Raw genomic sequence first — 27,366 nt, forward strand, 5'->3', positions numbered from 1 at the left:
TGAATTCTGGGACAGTGCTTTGCATTCTGGGATTCTAACCTGAAACACCCACAAGCAACCAGGGCTAAGGCACTGTGGGATAGGTACACACAATGCACTGCTCACGCTGTCAAACTTGCAGAGTGTAATGGGGACATGGAAATTTGACACAGAAATACAATGGGTCGAATTTTTCAAGAAGGTCTGTGGACACAAATTTGAATTCATAAGAATGAGGTTAAAAAATCAAATTTGTTAAAAATTGAATTTATCTCGTAGTGTAGACGTAACCTTGGTTTCAGAACTTGTTCTCGCAGCTTAATCCAAAATAGCTTCCCTTTGATTATCATCACAGCAGTCACATCGGAAAACTCCGTTTTCTCCTCCATATTATGAAAAGTGGGAAAGTTTATGTGGGTGGTGAGGAGTGAAAGCAGGAGGATGGTTCAATCTTTAAATTGCCAATACTTGCTGCTGGAGGGTGGGGCTAATGGAGTTGCTGAATTTATAATTATGGAATTCTCAGTATTTGTAGATTAGAGAATGTCAAGAGTGAATGCCTAGAGTGAATGGAGAGCTATTTTTTAAAAATGTTGTATATATTTAATCTGATTAAATGAATTTCAAAAGCCCAAATCCATGTGATACTTAGATGCTGTATCAGGGCTATATAAAAAAGCAATCCATGCTAAAGGAAAAGGCAGATTTTCCCCTTGCTCTTTGTTGTATTTACTGGCAGCATGCTATGGCATTTCTTCAACTGTGGTTTACCAGATTCAATCCAAAAAGCTTGTTCTTATCTACAAGGTCCCAGATGGGCTAAGCACATACTATCTCAAGGTCTGCTTCTTCTGACAAGGGTAGAACTTACGCACCCTTCCAATGCAGGCAGAGTCCCAATCTTTGCCGAAAGAAAAGCAGTCCTTGAGACAGTATATTCCTATCCCAGCTAGGACATCATAGGCCAGAACAAGCATTTAAGATGGGAGCTGGTAATGCACAGGAGGCCAGTTCATGTCACGGAGCACTGAGGTGGTATGTTCTCTATTTGGCTTGGGCGACAGGCTGCTGCACTATACATTAGCTGTAGCCTCTGGTATCCTTCTAGCCTAGACCCAGGCAAAATGAATGACAATAGGCTGGCCTAGAGGTGAAGAATGTTCCCATTGCTGTGGCTAACTCATCTTCTGAGCAGAAAAGACTCAGACCACGTCTACACTGCCACTTTACTGCACGGGAATTTGCTTGCTTGGGGTGTGAAAAAAACACACCGCCCCACCACCTCAAGTGCAGCAAGTTACAGCACTGTAAAGAGACAGTTTAAACGGGGCTACAGTGCTGGCCCCATTTAGGTGGCTTCCATAGCGCTCTCCAAGCTCTGATGCTGTGACCCTACTTTCACTGTAAAGCGCTTTAATGGTTCAGCTGTAAACTTAGCCTGAACCATTTTGCTAGCCAGAGTCAGGGAAAAGTACTTTTGGTGATTGCTCCTCTTTTAGCATCTAACATCAGCAAGGAGGCCAGCATGACCCAACATCCACAAACAATATTTAACTACCAGGCTAAAGAGGGTTCAGTTATGTTCTTTATTTAAGGTACCATTTCCTCCCTGGACTAAGAAATTTTTGAAGACCGTACACCCTGCACAGAATGCACATTGCTAGCACTGCAATCCATGGCATCTTATAGCATTTCCGCAAAATTTTCTGTAGAACACTATTAAACAGGAATGGAGATAAGAGTGAGACTCCTGTAGGGAAGAAAAAGCAGTGGCTCATTAGGATGTTCTAGGGCCTGTAATTTCTGCTTTTAGCTGATATTAGGGGTATGCCTTCCTCACCATTAAAAACTATGCTTTGTAAGATGTCATCTGAATCATCCCTGCACGTTCCAAAGAGGATTGCAGTTGCTTACACTGTTTTGCATTTAGGGCAGCTGAAAAGCATTCTACGATTTGGTGGGAGTCTCTACTGCATTTTGGAAGAATTGCAGGGACAGTCAAAGGCTCAATTTCACCAATGGCATAAGTATGCACGAATCTGACTCCAACGAATTGCACTTTTTGGAGACCAAAGGTTACAGTAAATTAAATCAATTACCATAATCCATGGGCTTTGCCATCTGAACCTGAATCTGGAACTTCAATATACTACACATATGAACTATCTATGAGAGACTGAACTCAAACCCATAGTTCACAAACCAACAACTTTTTCAGCTGTAGAGCTTAGAATCATAGAATATGAGAACTGGAAGGGACCTCAAGAAGTCATCAAGTCCAGTTCCTTGCCCTCATGGCAGGACCAGGCACCATCTAGATCATCCCTCTGATGATGGCAATTCCACAACCTCGCTGGATGAAACACTGGCCCCAACCAGTCTGCCAGTCTTGGGCTGATGAATGAATGAATGATGACCCTGGAATTGCTGCCCAAGGGTTTGTCATGCTGAAGTCAGGAATCCTGGCATCTGAGATTTGCTCTCAGATTATTTGATGCTAGTCTCTGGCAATGATATGATGATACATAGGCTCATGTATACTTTGCAGAAATTCTCAAATCTTCTGCCCTGCAAAGAGCAGCCTCTCTTAACTGTCCACTAATTGTGACTGTGGGGTCAAAAAGATGACCAGCTTGTATCATGGTCTTAGTTTCAGCTCCATCCTGGTTTTAACTGACTCAAATTGCTATGCCTTACTCTGAAACTTGGACATTAAGATTTTAAATCTAACCTTTCAGAGCAATTTTGCTAGCTACCATTAAAGGCATTCAAGGGTTCCTGAACTGATGGTGAAGGACGAAGCTCATGAGCATATGCACATGCTGAGATTACTCTAGGAGAAGTCAGGGCACAGATTCTTACCCAACTCAGATTTTAGGGGCATGGGCAGACTTTGCAAGTGGACCCACAGCCCTAGTTAGATGACAATGCATCTTTTGAAGTGAGAAGAGAGTAAGCCTGAAGGAAGTCCACAAGTGAATGAACATAGAGAGCTAACAATCTTTTCAGCCTAAAAAGTAGTCTCACGAGACTGCCAGTGAGGTACTCTGATGTAACACAGGCTAACCTAGGCACTCTACACAGGTCCAATGGACAATATTGCAAACCCATAGGCAAAGGAAAATGTTTAAAACAGAGAGAAACATTGTTTTTGAAATCAATGCCATGAAGGTCTCTTAAAGGAAAGACACTGAAAAAAAAAACTGCCACTGCCACACATAAATCTTTAACGTTCTCTTGTTCTCCCAACAAAGCCATCTTTAAAACACCAGAAAATGTAACACACCTGATGAGCAATAATCCCACAAGGCAAAATCTGATTTCACACCTGGTAAGTGAAATGCCTCTGCCAAGTCCCAAGGTCAGGGTTAGGTGTTAGGGTGAGCTGTTAATGGAAGGTTAGGGATTACATAACACATAATGGCTCTTCAGGGAATAGCTTTCAAATGCTCTTTTCCTGTACAATAATGCGGTATCATCAGAAAGTACAGGTTGCACCAACTGAAGTCACTGTCGCTGACAATGGTTAACTGTGCCAAAACCAGCTGACAGCTTGAGTTAAGGGGCTTGGTTTACATTCCCACACTTCATGAGGTGGGGGCTGCTCAATGTTAGTTCCCTTAGTTCATTAACATATATTCTTTCATCCGCCTCCTTATATGTCTTCTGCAGCAGACCACATTCAGATCAGACACTCTGTTCTAAACACACTAGCTAGATCACTATGACTGAGAGCAAAGCTATAGAAATCCATGAGAAATTACAATGATAGAACAAACATTTCAGCCAGATGCGGCTTGGGCCTCTGATCCATAACAAAACAACACACACAGTGAAAACCAAAGGGAAACATCAGCAACACACAGTAGATGAACACAAATTCATTCAGAAACTGCTCTAAAATCAACAAACAAGTCAGCCAGACACAGCTGAGATAACTGCAGAAACTGTCAATCAACCACAAACCAGGAGCTGAAATCCGGGCAGAATCTATATAGCAAGCTGACAGACTGGATAGGTGAAATTTGAAATCAAAATCCAGGCAGAACCAGCACTGATTTGGCAAACAGATGCTCAATCTAGCAACAGGATAAAAACATGACTGAAATGCAATTAAAGGAAAGGTGGAAAGAATAACCAAAGGGCAAGACAGAGTGGTCAAAGTTCAGGGATATTCAAAATGTAACACGATTTGAATACAGTCTCAAAACCTCAGGTCAACTTCAGTGCCAACTTGACTCCAGGTAATCTCTCTGATTTTTCAAATATGGCCATTGATTTTCTTGCAAAGGGATGATGACTGTAAGTCAGCAAGAAATAAAGGAGCAAGGAGAATTAGTTCCTGAATTATTATATATATGCTTTAAACCGGGGGGACTGATTTTAATCAAGAGCTACAGCTACACCAGCAAGTTTTGCTGACAAAACCCTGGTTTTGTCAACAAAACTGATGGAACATCCATACACAAAATGTGTTTTGTCAACAATTTGTTGACAAAACTCGGCACTTTCGTCCACAGCATTCTTCCTCTCAGCCATGATGCCATAACGTTGCTGTTGACAGATTCTGTCAACAAAATAGCTGTATAGACACTCTGGCGGGCCTTTTCCCAACAGACAGGGCATCCAAAACAATGTGCAGGCTTGTCTGCCGTGCTTCCACATACCTGTTTTGTCGAGAGAGCAGGCGGGCAGTCAGGCTGCTCTGTCAACAGAGAGGAGGTTTCTTCCAATTGCCTTTAGTGTGTGGCCATACTCTGTCGACAGAAGTTTTGCCGGGAAATCTCTTCTGACAGTGACTTCTGTCGACAGATTCCTGTACTGTAACCGTAGCCAAGGTGATCTGAAATCAACAAGCAGAAACTTCAATTTAAATAATCAATTTTTAATCTTCCTTTGCTTTGTTACTTTCGTTATTTGCCTAAAGCTATCTTACTTCTCATGGGCTGGTAACTATTAAAGTATGAATATAATCTTAAATTTGGTGTTAACCAGGATACACTATATCTTAGCTATATACATTTATGTAAGCAATTATAGAACTTAATATATAGTTAAGATTATTAATTAATATCTTTTTATAACGTTAATGAATGCTGCATTTCTCATTTATTAGATTAATTTTTTACTTCTGCTTTGTGTTAAGCTGTATTTGGAAGGAAACTAGGGTCCAATTAAAAATGCACGAAAACAGCATTTTAGATTTGTTTTTCTTTTGTTAAATATAATTACCTTAAATGTGCTAGATACATAAGGGAATAAAAAGTTTATCAAAACCTGTTTTGCATTTATAACTAACTGATTTTTTAAACAAATAAAGTATTATTTGCAGTGAGTAAACTAAACTGATCACCATGTCCTTCAAGATTTTAGAACTAGTAGATCTTGTTCTCCCAGACCTTATTATTATTCATAGATTGGAAGAAGGAACACAAGGTTTCCTGTTTTTTCAACTTTCAGTTGGCATCGTAACTCTGAATTAACTAGCCATTGTTAATTACTAGCCATTATTACTAACATTCCTATTCAAATTTGACACACGAACACTTGGTTTGAAGACAGCAATTACCTGACCCCTGACTCTTTCACATATTTTGATGTTTGACCTAACACTTAACTTCCCTATCCCTCTCCCCCTGCTTTCTGCTCTTCCATCTGATTTGCCAGCCTTGATAACAATTTTTCTGATTTGTCAAACTTGATAACAATTTTTGGACCTCTGTACTTTATATACTGAATCTGTTCTGATAAGGCTAAAGATCTGAAGAAGTGGGTCTGTCTCACAAAAGCTCATCACCTAATAAATTATTTTGTTAGCCTTTGAAGTGCAACATGACTGTTTTTTTGTTTTGATATGCTGCTGAATGTTTAATTGAATTTAAATTATTGTAATAGATTAGGTTGAACCTCTCTTGTCCTGCACCCTCGGGACCTTACTGATGCCGGATGAGAGAACTTGCCGGAGGTCAATATTTTCTAGCACAATACCAACACTTCCACTTTTTACTGGGCTCTTAAAAGACATTTAGGGGTAAGTTGAAGATAAATAACAGCACAGAACACTGAGAGCCACGACTGGTGGCTGGAAACAAACTTTATGGGACCATGGAAAACTTAGTCACACCCATGATAAGTGGCTGTCTGGCTAACTAAAATCAGGCGAATTATGGAGTTTGTCAGATGAGAGAGTTCTGGAATAGAGAGGTTCAGCCTGTAGTACATTTAGGGCTTAGCAGAAGTTGTCATACTTTAATATTTAATTTTCCAATAGATTTATTTATAAAAATAAACCTGTATTTAATGCAATTTTTAAATGAGAGAAATAAAAATGTCAAAGGGAAAAAATGATTTTTATCTATCTTGGCTTTTAAAATATCTGAGGCTGCAAACTAAACCATCAGCCTGATTGTGAGATGTACTGAAAATTCACAGCTCCCGCTGACTTTACTGGACATTGCAGATGTTCAACACATGGCAACACCCAGACATAAGTCCGATATTTCTTGAGAAGCCATATAGTGATGAGTATATGCCCAGAGGAAGACTGAGCTGCATCAAGGACTTTAGATAAGCAAGAGTAGCACCATCTACCCACAGACAGGAAAGAGGCAACCTCCTTCACTTCCTTTGTGGCTTTAACCTAAACCGCAACCCCTCCCTTTCGGTTAGAAGCCTTTGCTATACATTGAGATATTTGTCAGCTTTTGTGTAGATATGTATGAAACACCATTCAGCGCTATATGGAAAAATGTCTTCCTTTCTTCCATGCCCCTGCACAGTTTCTCTTACATACAAGAATGATTTTCAGCAGATGGCACAAAACAAGTCTATTCTATAGGCCTTCACTTACCGTGAATAACATTCTTCAGGCACTTTGGTTTAAAGGGTGTGTAGGTATCCAATGCCTGTTATGACAGAGACAGGGAAACCACACTGCCCTTCAAAAGAAATTACAAATGAGCCAGATCCTGAAGTCCTTACTCAGAGAAACATCTATCAGAAAGCCCAGTGCAAGAGCATCGCGTGAGTAAAGGCTGAATAAAACTCTCAGGACTCAAACTTGTTTTGTTGATCATCATCTTTTACAATAATAATAACAATAATGTAATCTAACATAAAGTCTTACGGGTCAAATCCTGATGGTTTTTATCAGTTTTTACTTAGTCAAAGCCTTTACTGGTGACATTGAAGATTCCTTGGTGTAGGGATTCAGTCAAAATCAAATAAGCACTACAGAACTTGGATTTTAAAAGCTTATAACCCAAGAAAAATATAAGGACCAAATCTACCTGGCCCTCACAAAAGATGGTGCCGGGTGCTGCTTTCATGCCCCAACACAGGCGCTGAGCACAACTGCAGTCCTTCCACTACCGTTTCCCACAGAAAAATTCAATTTTACAGAAATTGCATTTTCTATCAGAAAAATCAGTCTGGCAAATTCCCAGCCAGGTCTAGTTGTGCCTGCCTGAGGCACAGTTTATTCCACAGACCCTGCTGGGGTATGCAGTTCTGTTTCTTCCTAACACTGGGAAGAGCTGTGCCTTCCAGGTATGATTCAGCCCGAATGTCCATGGCAACCTTAATTTTGACATATTGAACATATATATTAAAGCATCCATTTGACATCATAAACAGTCATTCAAACCAGTACATATGCAATATAGCTGAGTTCATATTGCTATGGGAACCTGAACTTTTGAATGTCCTGATACTGGGGCAGTTAAATTCTCACCTTAAATATTGCATCAACAGATTTGTATACGTTTCATTTCCTTATTTAAAAAGAGAGAGAAAGTGGAAAAAAGGGGGAAAGGATAGGGGAAGGAAAAGCTGTCAGCATCTGCATGAAGGAATCAATATGTACACTCGCATTACACTAGCTTACCCTTTGGTGTTACAAGTGTCATCCTGAGAGCAACCTCAAGGAAGAGCATGGATGCAAGCTACTGTTTAGTGCGTAATTGTCAAAGCCAGTTCCCTCCACTCTTCTTTTTCGCCTCCCCTCACTTAACTAAAAAGTGGGTATTGTGATTAAAGCCAAGGATCTCAGTTCTATTTCCAGCTGTGCCTGATGCTGGCTCTGCAAACTTGTGCACAATATTTAACCACTCCATGCCTCAATTTTCCATTCTGTGAAATGGAATCATACACCTGGGTTTTATTGTGTGTCTTGATTTTTCAGTGACGGTAAAGCACTTTGAGACCCTTGAATGAAGGCTAGTTTAGAAACGCAACTTCATTATTATTCATTGTTTTCTGCAGCTGTAAAGTAGTAGGGTCTGCCACATGCCTATGATTACAATCTCTATGATAAACTGAAGAATCAAACCAGGAAGTGCACTCACCCATTCCATAACTTAGTGCGTAAAAAGAGAGATTAGCAAAGAAGCAGTGTGTTTTCAGAATCCCTAGCAGCTTGTTTCTTAAAGAGACACAGACAACATGAAGCCTTGAAGCTAGTTTTAGAAAATTACCGTTTCTGATATGTTTTTTAAAATTTCATTTAAAAAAATGTGTGAGATTTTCTGCTTCTCTGATGTTTACAAGGATGTTTGTAGCCAGGGAGCAATAGACTGACTATACATAATGTAACAATCCTGAAAGAAAGCAGAATAATTGTGTGTGCCTCTTTGTTAATTTCTTTCAATTGTATTCATCTTTGGCCTTACTTGCGACTGTAGTAAGTACATCTCCAGACAGAAAATTGTTGGCACCTTTTTAAGCACCATATGAACTATCAAACAGCACCAACTTCAATATTTGCAGAGTTCTGAGGGACAAAGTGCATTCTGGGATGCATTGCCCCAAAGCATGTGAACTTTGAATGGAATGCTCAATCTAATGATCACACAACAATCACATAAACTCACACCTGTAACAGTGATCACAAACACAGATTAAGTCACTTGCATTTATCTGCATGTGTAATTGCCAGAGTTCACATTCCAATGAGCGTTTAACTGGGTGTGATACAGCTATAGATTGTACACTCCCAGCCAAATTCATTTCTCTTATAATTTCATTCATTTCAGTAGCGTGACATATGGAATTAGTTGGCCCAGGTGTTTCACATTATACATGATTCATTCTTTCTTTCTTATGACAAAGGGTAATACACTATCTCAATCATTGCTGAAGACCTGGCCTCCTTGAGGCTGCTGGACTCCCTGTTTAACCAGACGTAAAACAAATCATTTGCCGAGGCCAAGGCATGTAAGCATGCTTTAATTACAATATTGTAACACCAATTAGAGGTCTATCTAATGGAGGACTCAGTACTTCCTACTCGGGTATTACTCCCATGTTGGGATAATTACTGCTAATTAAGCTTGGAACCAATTAAGCCAAATGATCTCATTTATACAACATAGATGACTTCTAGGAGTTCACAAGAAAAAAAAAAACCAAGGGTGATTTTATCATTCCTGGACTGTTCAGAATTTTGCATTTGAAATGGAATACTTCTTCTGAAGGTCAACTTTGATTTCTCGAATAACCCCCAAATTCTTTAGCTGAAGGGAAACTCACTCCTAAAGAATTCTGCCCTACCAGCCTTGTTGCATTAATAGAATATATATATATACACACTATAACACATTAATACAGAGTGAGTTGGTAGATACTGACACAGATACACTCCATCACAGGGGTGTTCTCATTTTGATATGGTAACCAAATTATTTAGCTGAAGGGAAACTCACTCCTAAGGAATTCTGTTCCATTATTCTAGTGCACCTTCTCCTACAGTAGCCACACTGGCCTACCTATGTGGTATCCAATCACAATCAAACTCAGACAAACACAAGAAACAGAGAGATTTCTCATGCAGGTTCATTTTCACCTCCTCAGTGAGCTTACCAATACCTGGGGATTCTTACTACTTCTATTGGAACATGGGCCAATAAACATTATCATGATGCCCCTTTTTTAGGCTTTGTAGTGATTTCTAAACAGTTTTGAAATACAGTTATAGCAATGTGTGACTTTAATATGATTTGCATCAGTGCTGAATATAATTAGAAATCAAATCCTAGCTATATTTAGTAACTGTGTCTGAACCGTGCTCTATACCATGCATAAGAAAAGAAGGTGGTTTTGGCTAACACAGATGTTTGCAAAGTGCTCCTTGTGCTCCAAAATGAAGCATGCATATAGTCTAACTGAATTAACACACAGTTTTACTTGCCCTGTGGATAGAAAAAAAATAAATGTATAACCCCACTGAGTGGAATATGTAACATATTCCCTTTAAGATACTGAACCACTTCAATGGTGAGAACACTAGTATAGATAAGGCACTCAGTGGTAGCAGTTGCCTTAAGAACTGCGTCATGTAGATGTGCCCTGACCAGGGCTGGATAAACCAGTGGCAGACACCAATGCTTTGCCTACACCAGCTCAACTTAATTGAAGGGGAAACAAAATCCTATAAATAAGGCCTGAGAGCCATATATTTTAACCTGAGTATTTTAAAAACTGTAAATTGTTGGGGTTTTACAATTTTAACTTGTCATTTGAAAGACGGTATTTCTTTCAGCGTATCCTCCCCCACAAAACTAGTACAAGTTGAACCTCTCTAATCCAGCATCCTCGTGACCTAACTCGTGCTGGATGAGAAAATTTGCTGGACCATGGGAGGTCAGTATTTTCTAGCACATTACCAACACTTACACTGCTTACTGGGCCCTTAGAAGACATTTAGGGGTAAATCACAGCTAAAGAACAGCACAGAACACTGAGAGCCAGGACTGGTGGCCGGAAACAAACTTTACCGGACCATGGAAAACTTGGTCACACCCATGGTAAGTGGTCATCTGGCTAACTTAAATCATGCCAGGTTCCAGATGTTGCTGGCTGAGGGAGTTCCCCATTAGAGAGGTTCAACCTTTATTCTTTGGCAGTGGTTCAATACTGATTGAGAGAAGAACCCACCCTATTGAGACACCAATATCACATTCTGCAGCAACTACAATTTTTTTTTTTGGGGGGGGGGGGGGGAGAAAATCACATCCAAGAGCTTTTCGGGTCCGTCTATCTATCATAGGTACCTATAAGGTCACCAAAAGCGCATATCTAAAAACTTCACATCTTCTGCTTAGCTTGTCATATCAGATAAGATCAGAGTCTGGTGGCTCATGGCTGCAGTGTAGGCAAGTAAGGATCCCCAAGAGAATCTTAACTTTTGGACTGACTGGTTCATCCTTGAGAATTACTGGTACAAATCTCCTCTGCTGGGATGAGCTTGCCTAAATTCCTTTAACACATCACTCCTTTATTCAGATCCCTTCTCTGGCTTCCTTTCACCATCTGCACCAAATACAAGCTCCTCAACCTAAACTTCAAACCTCTGCACACAGTAAAATCTGAATCTCTTTTCTTCTTACCTCCCTTTCTGACTCCTTAGGCTCCCTCCTTAACTGCTCACTTTTTTCTCCCACTTCAGGATGAACCACTGGAGCCAAGATTTTACCCGTGATCTTCATGCCTTCTCCCACACTGCTCCCTAGCCTTGGAACAGTCACCATTTTTTCATGAGTCACACAACACCCTGCCTCTTCTTCATGTCTCAGCGTTCAGCTCTTCTACAAAGCCTTTTAAACGTAAGCCCTGCAAAATTCCAGCACCAATCTGAAGTGTCCAATTCACTGATCTTTTTGTCCAGCTGTGTATAAAACAATAAACAGGACACTCCTTCTAGTCAGGGCCCTATTTTTTCTTTTTCTTCTGGACAGCAATGTGAATGTGTGATTAACAAACAACAGAATAATAATATATACAATTAATGGTAAATAAAGTACAGTGTAGTCCCTTTTTAAAAGCTTGTAACATGTGTCCTAAATCTGATACTCCATTCCAGTTGCTAAACACACCCCAAGCCACTCCGATCCATGAGGATCTTTCAACCTCATCCCAACCTGCCAGACTGTCCCCCATCTACAGTTGCTAAACCCTTCTACCCCAGCAGCCCCTCTCAAAGGCCGAATGTCCTCACAGACATGAATGCATTCACACAGATGTATTGGACAGCATCTTCAGAACGCATACGCTTTCATTGACTGGGCGGGGGGGGGAACCTAGCCAATCACACACTGAAACAGATGTATTTGTTTATTATCCGCTAACAGGAGGAGTGGAGATGAGAGAACTTCTGCACATGGGAGTGTAACCAGAAGTCACAAAATCTGAGTTAGACAGTGACAGAGGTGCGATTGGGGTGGCATCCAGAAAATTATAACACCAGATCTGCTGGGCCTCTTTTGATAACATCTTTAAATCAAAAGAAGAGAAAGACAGGAGTTTTAAATTGGGAGTGAATAGCAGTGGGATCAGGGGAGGGTCCTCAGGCTGAAATCCATGGGTGAATTGACACCAGTGAGGAAAAGTAAACAATAAACAACATATTTACACAGCATCTATGTCCCAAAAGTACTTCGCAGATGCAACTGGCAGGAGTCACTATGGAGAATGGAGGACAAAAACAGGCAAATAAGCCACCTACACAAGAGGGAAAATACAGATGGAGGGGAAAATGTTGGGGAAGAACACCAAGGCAAAACTCTCAACCTTACAGAAAGCATCATGGGCCCTGTCATTTTAGATTGTAATCACCCAGGGCAGGGATGGTCTCTTTTCTGTGTTTTTACCCTGTGTAAAACAGTGAGGCTCCAGACCCAACTGATGTTGTGAGGTACTGCCATATATACATGTTTAGTACCGCAACTACTGCGCGTGCAAGGCAAACAGAGCCTGGTTCTCATCTTCTGCTCCAAAAGACCAATCCATAGTCAAGTGCACAGAATGCAGCTGTCTCCCTCAGAAGGACCCCGGTTTGGACTGACCCAACTGGGATATATTCCTGTAGTCCTACGGAGCTTTGTAAATGTCAGTGTCACATCACCCCTCCAGAGAGACTCCCCGTGTCATGACATTGTCCTGTCAGACACAGACTGTTATTCAAACTAAGGCCAAATCTACTCTAGGGGACAAAATCAATGTCAGATATGAAACTCCGGCTAGGTGAAGTGCGTAGTTGGAGTCAACATACCTTGAACTGACTTCTGCTCTGCCCCCACAGCGGGAGGTTGACAAGAGAAACTCTCTTGCCAGCTTGCTCCTTGTGACTGCAAGAAGTACCGGATGCTGAGCATTTGACTTAGTGCAATCCTAATAGGCATACTGAATCGAACCCCAGAAGATGGACCTCCAGCACCTTGACCTGGTGTTAAGTATAGGCCAGCCCTTAGCAATGCCCATACCCTTCACCCAGGGCAACCTGTAGGGTGAGGTCCAGACTGTGGCCAAGACAATAAGAGTGTGGAAATGAGAAGGAGATGGGGTATGGAACCCAATGAATAGGCAGGGGACTGACACAATCCTGGTACTTGCTCTCTCGGAGGCCAGGTCTATACTAGGAGGTAAAATGGATTTTAGATACACAAATCCAGCTACAAGAATTGCCTAGCTGGAGTCAACTTATCTAAAATCATTTATTGCCAACGTTTACACAGCCGGAGGTCAACGGGAGCAACTCTCCCATTGACTTCCCTTACTCCTTGTGACTGCCAGGAGGACAGGGACTGACAGCTGCACCCCGACAGTCTGATCTAGCACGTCCCCACCATGTGCATGAAATCAAACTACAGAAGATCAGCCTGCCAGTGTGTCGATCCTTCCATCAGCGTAGACATATCCTGAGCACATGTGCCAAGAGTATGCTAGTACTGTCAGCTGCAGTAGACATCCCAAAATAATTGGGCCTTGTCCTCTTTCCTTACAGGCCTGCAGCCATGGGCTGGCACCAATAGAAAAAATAAGGGATGTTATGCATTGCACGCTGTCTCCAGGGGCTAATGTTAGTGGCTTTGAATGCTTCCTGCCCCTAGTCCAACCCAGACTCTTATTGTACAAAGCTGGTTTAGGGTCTGAAGTCTGTGGTTTAAAACAAGCTCTTTTCTGAGTATTCTCAGTGCAATTAGTTTCTGGTTTTAGTTTCTACTTATGCTCATGTGATTCATCCGCAACTGAATGGATTTTATTATGTGAGCTTTCCAGAAAAAGTTCACCTATGGGGCTGAGATGGGATATAAAACATTTCGCCCCCTACATATAATCGTGAAAATTAGTGCCCCCTGAAATGGAGGGATGTGTGAGTGAGTGGGATTTGATAAAATGAGAGGTTAACCATCTCCAACTTTCATTCTCATGATCCTCAGAGACACAAAGAAGGGAGGAATGATTGCCATTATTTTCAACTTGATTGTGGTGATGAGTTATGATAGTGGGAACGGAATTCTCGGTGACAGAGGCCAAAGACACTATTGCATATACCATGGGACTGTGTTACACAATCCCCAAGATTAATTTATACACAATATCCAAAAAGCAATGAATGGTTTTATTAGCCTTTGAGAAACAGGTTAGCACTTAGGTGGAGGCCACCTGGAAAACAAAAGGCTTATTTAGTCACATGCTGCTCACGGTGCCCCTGCAGGAGACCAGGGAAGCATGGTGAATTGGCTCATTTACCTGGAGTAAGCCCCAACCTACCTTTCCTGTGGGATTTCAGGGGCCCCACTGATCTCTGGCCTCTGCTCTCAAAGTCATCCCCTTTCTGGCTGGTGGGTCTCAGCCCAGCTCTCCAGCTGGGAAGCAAGACAGGATGACAGATTAGGCAGAAGAACATGATGGCAAGGCTCTGGCAGTGACCCTAGCAAGGAGCTCAAGTGTGACTGAATGAGCAGAGGAAACAGGTGTGAAGAGGGAAAGAAATTCCCGTGAGAGATGGAATATGCAGGGGCACTCCATTGGGAATGAGGGGAGAAGGCTGTGGGTCAGTTTTGTTGCAGGGACACAGAAGGAGAAATCAGGCATGGTTGGAATGGGGAATGAACATTTGGAAGCCAAAAGAACCCTCCCTCCCCCCCAAACTAAAAACTCTACAGTGGGGATGATGTACAAATATCCAGAGATGGGACAAGATTCCAGCAGGGGCAGAGAAATCACACCAGCCCTTCTCTCAAAATGGCTGTTGAATTTTAACAATCCCACCCCTAAGCACGTCACTGTGGAAAAACCCTGGTGCCCTACCTATTTGACTGATCCCCTTCTGGAGGATGGAGCAGCGCGACTGAACTTTGGCGGGAGCAGCATCTAGTTTGCCTTGTTGAGGAAGAGTACCTCAACCCCAAGCACTCTGAGGAAAGCAGAACAGTCGAAGGGTGGTGGGAAAGGCAATTAGGCTCTGCACAAAATACAACCCTTTGCCAGCTGTTCCTGGACACTCTTCCTTCAACATAATCACTATCACTCATGTGAGGTGAAAGGAGCAGGTTTGAGCCACCCAAGCATTCCTGGAGGAAAATGGAGCTATAGGACTTACAATTTATGGAATCAAGTGTCCCTCTAAAGCACGTGTAAGACCAACCATCCCTAAAGCAGCTCTGCTGCTGTGTCTGTCTAGGCTGAAAAGGCAGTTCTCTTCTCCCACCGGCGGTGGATCTCTTAGGCACAGAGCGTATAGTTCACCTGCCCTGCTGCATGTGTCTCTTGCTGACAGAATGGGACTCTCCAATGGCCATGGAGGAGCGGACGCTTCCATAATCCATAGGTGCTTCTTCTCTGCCTTGCTGGGTTTGGATTTCCCTAGAAAAGAGAGCCGTTTCCGGACCCACTGACCACGGGTCTCACTTGGAGAAGCACTGCTTTGTGTCCCTCCAGCTTTCTTTCCAACTGTTTCTCTTGTACTGTATTTTCTTTGTGGTACTGGGGCATTGCTCTTTAAATGGCTAAGTACCACAGGAATTCATCAGACTGCATCCCGCTAGGCTACTGATCTGTGGCTTTAGTGCAGATAAATGGTGACAGAGACAAGTAGAAGATGTGGGAATAGGAAAGAATGGAGATGTAGTAAAATATTAAAAGAGGGAAAGCTCGGTGGCTGTGTCCTAGGAGTATAGCAGGTCAGATAAGGGCAGAAGACACAACTTGGAACTGAATCAGGCATTCTGAAGGAAATAAGGTGCTCAGATACTCTGATGCAGTGTGCAGAAAAAGAACCTATATGAAAGAGAACGGACAGAAAGGGGGCACAGGACACCCAATCAAAATCAGCTGCCTCTCATGCAAGAAGGGTCTCACCCTACTTTGTCCGAGCAAAACAAGCTAGAGACCTGAATTATAAAATCAAAGAGGGCTCATCCATCTGATTCTAGATTTATGGTTAAAACCTTTGTTTCTTTATTAACACCCATGCAGGCTAAGTCTCAGGAATGAAGAACTGCACAGAACTAAGCTTTGTTTGGTTTCTGCGCCACAGGCTGCTTGCTAACCATCCCGCACTTTTAAATTCAGTCCTGGGTACTCTCCATCCTGAGAAGATAACCCAGGGTAAGAAAAAGGTGTTAAAACTACACAGAGATGCACACTCCTGGAACCAAAGGTGCTTCCAGACAGAGCTGGCAGCTGGCTGATCGCTGCTCCACGGCAGCTGTTCTGTGCACAGCAGAAACACCAGTGGTAGAACAGGCTATGACAGGGAAAGGACAAGCTTCCTGCCTGCTTTGTACAGTTGTAGGAGCATTGCCCTCTCCCCAACCAGCCATCAGCCTGTCCTGCAGAAGCAGCTGGCATCTCCTAGGCTCTGGAGAGGAGGAGAGATTCAGAGAGAGAGAGAAAACAAAAGGGGGCCAAAGTGGAGAAACACAGTTGGAGACATTTTGGAGGGGCCGGGGACAAACAAAAGAGAGAGGAGACAGGAGAAGAGAGTGTTACAGAATAAAGGGGGCATACAGAGGGAGAGAGGGAGGGAGGGAATGACATATGAAGATGGGAAGTGCCAATTAATGGGTACAGTGAGGGGAGAGAAGTAAAAGAATTGCAACAGAAACTGAGCAGACCTAAAAGGGCAGAGAGTAAAGTAGGGCCGCAGAAAGAGGAGCACTTTATCCCCTCATGGAAAAAAAGAGACTGGGGATAAATAACACTTAGGTCTGTATATCCATGGATCTCAAAGAGCTTCACAAAAAGTAGGTAAAGAGTTAGTCGTATTTTCAAAACGGGGGACAGACAGAGTGGCACAGTGAGTTAGTAACAGAGATGCAAAAGGACCCCTGCTTTTCTAAGCTCCTAGTCTGGTGTCCTCTCTTTAAGGTGCTGTGGAAGGAGCAGACCAGACGTCCTGACATCCTCCCTCCCAATACGTCTGAGAGGGCCACTCCTCCAAAAGAAGGGAGAGAGATTGTGGGAATGGAGAATCATAGGTCCCCTTAGGGGCCTTCACAGGTTTGAATAAAGATCTACATTTTCTGATAAACAATCAAACTCCAAATTTTTGGAAGATTCTGAACTACTGATACTCATATCTAGTTAATTAAAAACACCCAAAATAAACAACATCTGGCTGGTAGGGTTTGCTTGCTTAGAGAGTTCTCTGCGGAGGCAGGAGAGTTGACAGCGCTGGTTCTGCTGCTAGCCTGCTCCACCTTCTTGAAGGCAGGCTGCAGGGAAAAACAGGGAAAAACTTGGTGTCTGCAGTAAGAAGCTTGTGCTGTGGGAATCTTTAAGTAAACCTACATACTAAGACTTCACTTAAAGAAAAACGTTGTATATTTACAGTTTAATTTGTCCTATAAAAAATTCAACTCTCACTATTGAAAACATGTTTTTGTGCCTTTAAATAAATATGAAACCTCAAAGACATGTCCACCTGAGCTACATATCCACTGCAAGGCCACAAATAAACTAGCCACCTATTGCACCAGCACCTACACAAGACTCCCCAGTTACTTACCCAGAGGAATTAAACCAAATGCGGCGTACTCCTAACCTCAGACAACACTACTTTAAGACTCCCTAGCACAAGAATTGCCTTACACGCCCTCCCAGATGAGTGAGCAAGGTCTAGATGCTATAAGCCTATGTTAATGGCAGGGGGCATATGTTGTTTGTTTATTGCTGAGGAGGAATGTTTGTCACAACTGTCAGGATTATACAAAAATGTCCACGACTTCAGCTAGCATGGCATTTTTACATGCAGCTGGGAGAGTGCATCAATGTGCAGGTGAGAAAATGAAAGAAACTTTTTAAAAAGATGAACAATACTAACTCACAGGATAGGGTTACCATATTTGAACTTTCCAAAATGAGGTCACCCCAGAGAGGGAGTATATTTGTATCAGGATCTACCAACTCACCTTGTATAAATGTACTAGATATACGATAACACACCAATACAACGTGAGTTGATAGATACTGATACAGATACACTCCATTTCATGGGTTCCTTCTTTTTGGAAAGTTCAAATATGGTAACCCTACCACAGGACTACTGAGGGGGCCAGGAGAGGCTAGAGTCAAAGACAACATTTCTAACACATATTTGCGCTTCTAGAGTGCCTTATGTCCATGGGCTTCAAATGAATTTGTAGCAAATTAAATGCTGCCCTACTGAGGCACAGAAAAGTATACAGTAAGTCAGTGGCATGGCTGAGAAGAAGAAGACGACCCAGTCCCAACTTCTGGTATCTCGCTCTAGCCACCAGACCAAAATCTAAGTAGAAGCATCAGAGCAAAGGGAACTGGTGTTGTTGGCCACAAGCATGAGGCACAGGACAATAACAACAAATTCTCTTTGGCACAAAGGGCACAATACTGCCTCTTGCTCAGGAAAAGGAAGCTGCAGGGTGGGATCCCTCTTGAGGCAGGCCCACAGGATTCATGGAAAAGTGAGAACATGCCACTGTGACCGCCAAAGGTCTGGGATAGCTGAGTGCAGAAAGGCCTGAGGGTAGAAGCTGGCTAAAGTGCTACAGGACAAAAATGAAAGGAGGTGAAATTAAAGCATAACCTAAAGACAACACCTGTGGAAACAAGTGACAGAAGTCTGAGACCTGGTGCCTCGATACTCAGGTGCTGGGTGCATTAAATATACATTGAGAGATTAGATTACAAGGAAAGGCATGTAAGGTGGAAATGATAGTGGCTAAATACCTATGAAGTCAAGAGATATCCAACAGTGTTCTGTAAATTTCTAGTTAAGAGGAAATCAATGAATGAGGAGACCCTGCATGGCATATGCAGCCTCTTACTTCTAAATTGTTCATTTAAAGCCACCTCAGGTAGTCAATTAAAAACAAAAACTGTTCCTCTCTCATGGCTGTTGCGACGCATACGTGAAACGAGTTTTGTGGTCTTTACTAAGCTGAGCGAGATCCCCATCACCTAGTACTGACTGGCCCTTTGTCAGCAATGTCACCAAAGAAGCCAAAGAACATACACACGGAGAAACTGAACTACTCTCTCTCACCCACAGAGGCAGAGCCACTAGGCAAGACTGAGCTCCGCGGGCAGCGTGAAGGAAGCTAGCTCTGTGGCAGTCATACGCTTTATACCGGTTGGAGATACATTACTTCAGGCCTCACATTTGTCAGTCCATCATCAGTGATCAGCACTGTGCCCATACTTAACCATATATTTTACATTTAGGTACCTTCAAAGAAGTGCAGTTGTTTCTGGACATCAGGGCAGGGATCCTCCAACCACTGAATGCCAAATCAGCTGTCATGTAGCACTTTAAAGACTAACAAAGTAATTTATTAGGTGATGAGCTGAAGAAATGGGTCTGGCCCATGAAAGCTCATCACCTACTAAATAATTTTGTTAGTCTTTACAGTGCTACATGACTGCCGTTTTGTTTTGTTACGATACAGACTAACACAGCTACCTCTATGTTACCATTGAATGTCATAGCTAAAGAAAGTCCTGCTGACTTCATCACGAGCACCCCCATCACAAGTCTGTTTTCCTAGTTTTCCACACCATTTGTAAAATTCTCACCATAACTCTCCTGTAACTCTTCCCTACGTTTACCATGAGAATCATAAAGACCACATTGCCACTAATTACTTAGTTAACCCTTTCTCCTGGGAGTGAAAATATAAATGACAATATTGCAAAATACTCCAGCATGCCACTGAAATATGCAGGTGAGTGCAATAAAACTGAAAACGTGAGCCCCTCAGTTTCCCTCTGCACGTGGAACCCAGATCATCAATATTTTACATGCACACTTGTCTGCCTGTGTGTGCAGTGACAACATTTGTGCACTCAGTTATGGCAACTGCACAGGCAAATAGGCAAAGATGTGCTTAATGACCATTTGTAAATACAATTATACCTAAGCATATAAATCAGGCATACAACTGCATATACAGAAGACTAAAAATCTTGCCCTTAGTCTTCTATTGCAGAAAGACACATATTCATTAGCTACCTGTCCAGTGCAAATGGCTTCATACCAGTGCATCATACCTTCTTGAATGTTTGCTTGCAAACTGATTTCACATTCATTTGAGCTATACAGTGATCTTAAATGCATATAGAACATTGCAACCAGAAATGTACCAAAAATGCTTTACAAATTACACATACAGAAAATGTTTCTTCCAGCAAGGAATTATATCTGTCTCTAGCGTGGAACACAGCAACTGTTTCAGGCAGCAGGGAAACACTCCATGACAGTTTAGACCAGTAAGCAAAGAATATTTTATTCCATTGAGCTGTAGGGGAATTCTACCTAGACTGAACGCAATTTCCAGAGTTTGAATTTGGTCAAGAGTCCAGGGCTAAGAACCCTCCACCCCCTTTTCAAAAACTGCCCTGGAAACTGTAAGGGTTATTAGTGGTCAAGGTTTAGATTTTTCATCTCATCCGAAAGACAGTGAGACAAAATCATCCTGGGAATAAGCAGATGTGGCTCCCATTGACTTCTGAGGAAGATGTGGCTGCTTTGTCCAAGGATGAAATTCATCCACCATGCCGTGAAGCACTGTTCCTTCTAACACCACACTGAGAAATTGCTTCTGTACTGTCTCAGAGGGAAGCATACTGAGTCACATACAAACACCCTGTCCCCACACCCCCATTCCAACTTTAAAACCTAGATATTGACTAGGTCTTGGTTAATTTTGGAGATCACAATATGAGGTGATCCCGCAGGCACCCATACTTCGTTAATCAATTTTTGCTGTACATGGGAATGTGGACAGTAGTATTAGATTAAGTGTACCATCTTTCTATATATTTTAGGAGTGTATCCATCTGTGAGTCTGTCCATCTGTGAGTCCATTTGTTCAAGAAAGCCTCTTAGACCACAAGAGTTGAAACCACCAAATTTGGTATGCAGCTTCTCCTTACCCTCACTTAAAGCAAGGTCAAGGTTTGCGTGTGCCAGGAAAATGGGAAGTGCCTAGAATCTGATGGCACAGCATATTTCAGACTCACCAGTGGAGGGGGAGTGAGTGCAGAGAAAAAGAATACCACAGAGTGATGACTGGTGGCAGCTGCAGCAGGAAAAAGTGGCCAGCTAGGGGCAGGGTTCTCCACCCTGCTCACCACCAGACAGGGTAAATTCCCCCATCCCCAAACTCTCCCACCCACATCTCTTGGTCACAGCACCAGACAGGAGTAGCCCTGATGTCCCGCCCCACCCCACCCCCCCAAAAAAGTACCACTCTCTCCTGGTACATAGCACAGCCCCACTCCCTCACTCAGGCTGGGCTGGGAAATGTGTCCAAGCCCATCCCCCACCCTGGGACCTCAGGTTGAGGCTGGGAAGTGCAGCCTGGTCCCTCCCCTGGAGCTCAGGCCAGGGGTGGGAAGCATGGTCTGGTTCCCTCGCCCCCAGAGAAACTGGAGCCAGGATGGCGATAGGCCCTGCCATGAGGGTAGGGGACTGGACTCGATGACCTCTTGACGTCCCTTCCAGTTCTATGATATGATAACATAGGAAACAGACTCAGTCACACACACACACACACTGCCAGGGCTGGGCAACCCCTCTCTCTTCCCCCGTTCCCCCCAGACCAGCACCACCTTTGCCACTGTGGATGACCCCAGAAGTCCCCTGACACCTCCTAGCCCCCTGCCTTGTACCCTCTACTCTACTCCCGCAACCTCCTGAGCTCTCCAAAGCCTGCCCTAACTCATCCGCCCCTCATCTCCCAGCCCTGAGTGCCCCCAAAGACCCAGCCCTGTGGCCTGAGCTGCCCACCCTGCCCTAACTCCAGCACCCTCCACTCCCTGCCCTCAGCACCACCAACCCCAACCCTCCCAGCCCCTACACTCACTCCTCCACCCCCACTCCCTAGCCAGAGCCTATACCCACAACCCAACACCTAACAGCTGGCCCTAACTCTTGCAGCCCCACCTCCTTCCCCGAGCCCCCACAAGGACCCACACAACACTGGGTCCATCTGCAAATAGGTTTATAATATTTTCACTTGGGCCTATATACAGTGTATATAACTGAAAAGTTGTTTTGTTCTTGCTGAAAGAACACAGGATGCTGGAGTACTTAAGACTGCACTGATTGCATGTAATTAGTTTATATTAGAATTTGTAACAGGTATCAGTTGTGTGTGGTAAAATGCATTCTTTGCATGTCTGTACAATGTTATATGATTTTGTAATATGATATATCCCCAAAAAAACACTTAGGACTTTACAAACTCTTATCCAAGCAACTTAAAATACACCACATTCAGAGGCAGATAAGAATTAGTCCCATTTTACAGATTCAGACTGAGACACAAAGGTTAATGCTAGTTTTACCTCTGAGTTGCCTAAGGCTACACATCAAATCAGTGTCAAGATCTCAAACATTCTCAGCTCAGTCTCTGAGAACATACTGTCTCTCAAATGCACCCAGTGAAGCAGAAAGTAAGAACACCTATTGTTAGTTGAGATGCTTACATGTTTATGTCACTATACAGCAAAAATGTTTGCATCTCTGGAGTGCAGGAATAGCATTTATGATTATCAATATGTCTCCAGCATACAAGAATAATATATCTGTGTCTGTGTGTCCAGAGTTTAAAAAGCAGTTTGTGATTTATACCTTCTCGGTATGTAGAGGGTATTTTGGGCCTGCAAATCATGTGTAGGAATAATGTTTGTGACTTGAGTGTTTGTGCTACATAGAAACAATGTTAGTGGAGCAGGCTAGGAAAAATCCTTGTTTGGCAGGGTTCAACAACCAAAAATGTAGTCTAAAGAAGTAGAATATAATTGTTTAGTACCCAAACCTGCAGATCCTAAACTGCCCATGAAAATCCTGTATGCACCAACTGATGAGCACAGTTCATATAAGGTTCAAAATTAAAACCAAATTGCGACTTCAGTTTCCCTTTAAACATCACCAAACAGCAGAAGAAATGACTGACTTGCCCCCATGTTCTCCTGACACATTGCCATTGTTTGCCTGTGTCTCCATCCAGCTAGTTGCATCCTGTGTTGTAACTTTATGAAGGGTGCACATGGTTTGTTTTGCATGTGCTCTCTCTGTAAGGCAGGACAGGGTGCGGACCGATGTTCACAAGTAAACAGAGGCAGGAGGACACTGTTACTGGCCTCAGGTCATGCTCACTGATCAGTGCATCTAAGATTTTAAAGTGCAGTGCTAATCAGATCAGCACTATGTCCTGGGAGGAGGGAAGTGACATAAAACATGCACAAGCCTTCCTTCTGTGCTGACAGCAGACTGAGTCCTCAGATGATATGAGGAAGCAGCATCTTGTGCTCTTCAACCCAACCATGGACTGGTCTAACACCCATAATGCAGTGCTGGTTTTGACTTTTGTCTTCCCCTGTTCACTGTTCACTATTTGTGCAGATTCTCAACCTTTAGTCACTGAGTTCACCACCCCAATTTTCATGGCCATTCAGTCCTTAGCTATTCTACTAAGATTGCCACCAAGGGGCCAATTAGCACTCACTATTGTTGGGTTTTGTTTTGCTGCTGGACCTTTGTCCATTAGGAACTAAACTGATGCCACACAGAGCATGGAGCAGCCATCAGGTGGTAACTTTCACTCACTACCAACTTGGACTGAATTTAAACAGGTGCAAAGCTGATTGTGTGTGTTCCCTGTGCATGAAAAGAGTGTGATATGGACATATCCAATTAGCGGAAACTGTCTTTACTCCTATTTTGCATCTTAAAGAGAACAAGATGTGATATGTTTGATCTGCTGGAAACAAGGAAGGTGTAGTGTAAAAGTTTGATATTATGAGCTTTGTTTGTGCAATGTTTGTGTCACAAATGTGCAAGAGTAGCAGCTGCTGCATGTATCTTCTTAGGTGCACATGACCATCAAATGGTAAATAGTTACTATAGAACAGAACACACTCTCAACTGTCCTGCACCTCATGTAGATTTACACCAGTGCAAAGAGGGAGTAAACGACTATCATTCTGATGTGACAGCATTTTGCATCCACTTGGTACTGGCATAACCTACTACATAAGGTCCAAATCAATAGAGAATCAGGCTGTTCCTTTGTATGAACCATATGCATAGTCCCTTATGCAGGAATAATGTGCTGTGTAAATACCACGTACGTAACCACAAATGGTTCAAGTGTCACTGCATATGCATGTGTGCAAAGGAGCAAGATTTAGGGGTATGCACATGAAACAAAATGTATTTAATACACACAAACATGCACACTTATTTGAGGATGGGAAGTACAGAACAACTTTTTTGCTAGAGTCCAGTACAGGAAATAAAAACACAGCAACCAATCACTAACATGACATGCAGACATACAGGATCTCCATGTATCCAGGTACTTGATTCACCCGCTGCTAAAAACTTCATCCATACCTTCCTCTTCCTCTATGGGCTGCCTAAATCCCGCCACATACAAAATGATACTGTCTCCATTTTTCTCTGTGCAATGAAGTACCGTTCGACCACTCTTGCCCTCAGACAACTCCAGTGGCTCTCAATTCATGTCAAGTTCTGATTCAAAATTCCTCCCCTTTTTTCAAAGCCCTCTATAGAGTTGGTCCAGCACAGCTCTTGGATCCCTCTCTCCCTACATCTTTACAGGAGAGGGAGGCATAGCTCAGTGGTTTGAGCGTTGGCCTGCTAAACTGAGGCTTATGAGCTCAATCCTTGAAAGGGCCCTTTAGGGATCTGGGGCAAATAGCTTTTTTTAAAATAAAATAAAAACACGTGCCTATCAGGGAACAGTGATAGGTCCTGCTGTGCTCAATGACCTCTCAAGGTCCCTTACAACAGTATGAGATGGGTGTATGTCCTCTGTTCATGGAGCATAGGATGGGGCTCCTCTCAGTCTTGTCATCCACCCTCAATGCTGTAAGCACCAGACACATCCAGGTGGCAGGACAAGAGAACAGGTTTTCTTGATCCTGTCTACCTTACTGTCTGTCACTCATTTAAAATCTGACTTGAAATTTTATTTATTTCCTCCTCTGACTACACATCTCAAATTCTCCCTCCGCTATTACCTCCATAACTGCATTATTCAATGCTGTACAGTGCATGAGACACAGCTACTACGGCACATGCTATAACAAATGCCAGTTTTGGTTTGGTGGGTCTCTTACTTGGAGGTGGGGTGTTTGGGGTTTTTTTTGTGTGTTTTACAAGAAGGGGGTGAGACAGAGGGAAACTGAATGGAATTTCTGCTTCACATTTTTTGCAGCACCATGCAGAGCGTCCATCTTCCTTGCTAGACTAAGGAGGGTCTCAGGCCCATTTCATCTCCCTCCCCCATCTTCCATTCTGTTCAGATTCTTTAAACCCATGATGCTTTCCTCCAGGCCTTGACTGGGGAAGCATGAATCCTCTCTCTTCCAGCTCCTATATGACCTAGGTTGTGTCAGGATCTTAGGGTGACAAACATTTGTGCACCTCACACTTTTTAAAATTACTTTGCAACAAACAGTCAGAAATGAGGGAAACACTGTAATTATGGTAGTTGATCAAGTTAAAAAAGACAACAGGAGGATCCACCCACATCCATAATTTCACTCCAGCCAAATAACATCAGACTTTACCTCAAAAGAAAGAAATTCCACAAAAATCAAGAGCAAGTTCTGATTTTAATTTTGAAGGATTGGGAATTAGGATCGAGGCATCACCCCCGCTCCCTTTTTGCTCATTGGCAGCATCACCTCACCACCAGTAGGTTATAGCCACAAAACCACCAGTGAGCAAACAGACCTCACACGGTTACTCTCACACACAGCCAGATATTTACTCACTGATAAATAGCATTTGTAAATAAATCTCATTTAATCTCCCAAATCCACTATAAAAATCTCCCAGCCCTGTGGCCGTCTTTCCATCTCAGCCTTGCTTCAGTTAGATCCCAAAACCACAAGGTCTGGAATACACAATGACAAAAGAGCCAGGGTTTTCCTCTCCCTGGCATCTCACTATTTTTCTTCAACAGATGTACAAGGGACTAGGCGGAAGAAAACCCCCAATCCCTCCTCCCACCTCATTCTCGCTATTAATCGGCCGATAAATCTCCCCAAAAGACACAAGGACAGAAGCCAACAGGTGGAAACGGCTTTTTTGTTCCTTTCGACACGCCGAGACACTGGATCTGCGCTCTCTCGCGTGTCTCCCCCAACAGGGTCTCGTGAATGATAAGCAGCCTTAGTGATATTCTCCCTTCCACCTGAGGCTCGCAAAAGGCCGGCGACGAGCACTACGGAATTCCGCCCTTTGGAGGTAGGTCACGCTCACGGTGCCCTGCTCGCAGCCGGCGGGGAGGAGGGGGAAACTGAGGCACGGAGGGAGCAAACTCTCCTCCCAGCCCCCCGCAGTGCAATGGGAAAGTTTCTGGCTTGCCGCAGCTCTCCCACCGCCGCCCCGGGGCAGCGAGCGCCCGCCCCAGCTCGGGTGCATCCCCCCCGCCCCAGACCCGGGGAGGCGGCAGGGCGCCAAGCGATCGCAGCCGCTCGGCAGCCGAGCCCGCAGGCCTCCAGCCGCCCGCTGTGCCCAGCTCCCCCGCCCCGGGGAGGCAGGGGGCCTCTCGGGGGTCTCTAGCCAGCCGCGGGGCCGGCCCCGCCACGGGCTGCCGCCGACAGCGGTGGAACGCGCCCCTCCGCCCCGCCAGCCTGGAGCGCCCCGGCGGCCCCGCGGAGCAGCCGCCCGCCGCGGCCGGGAGCTGGGTGTGCGGCAGCCCGGCGCTTACCTTCTAGGCGCGGGATTGCTGGGGAGTCATTTGGCCGCGCGAGGGGGGCCCCGCGCCTGCAGTGCCCGGCCTCCTGCCGCCGAGCCGCTAGGACAACATCACAGCAACTTAGGGGGGACACTTTAGGGGCCTATTGTCTGCGCTGGCCTGATCTGTTTCCCTCCCGCCTCCCCCTCTCGCCGCCGCGGCACTTGGTACGGCCCAGGCATTCATGCCAAGTCGCTTTCACACATGGAAGCTTGTCTCAAGCAATTGCTGACAAGCCACAAACAAGACATCCCCCTCCCTCCGCCCTCCCCCTCCTTTCTTCAGCATGCAAACTCAAACTCCAGTGACAGGCCTGCCTGCCCGCACGCGCGCGCGCGCGCACACACAC

The 27,366-nt window shown here is 43.8% G+C and overlaps 1 protein-coding gene across 1 annotated transcript in view; it reads right to left on the reverse strand.

The window, feature by feature from the left end:
• The window catches only part of BCL9 (BCL9 transcription coactivator), a 78,326-nt gene extending 51,204 nt beyond the window's left edge, over positions 1 to 27,122 (reverse strand). Inside the window, exon 1 of the mRNA XM_074997893.1 lies at positions 26,991 to 27,122. The gene's annotated coding sequence lies outside the window, so the exon portion shown is untranslated. The remainder of the gene's footprint in view (positions 1 to 26,990) is intronic.
• Between the last annotated feature and the right edge of the window lie 244 nt (positions 27,123 to 27,366).

This window comes from Carettochelys insculpta, chromosome 1 (genome assembly GCF_033958435.1).
Source record: "Carettochelys insculpta isolate YL-2023 chromosome 1, ASM3395843v1, whole genome shotgun sequence".
Lineage (NCBI taxonomy): Eukaryota > Metazoa > Chordata > Testudines > Carettochelyidae > Carettochelys > Carettochelys insculpta.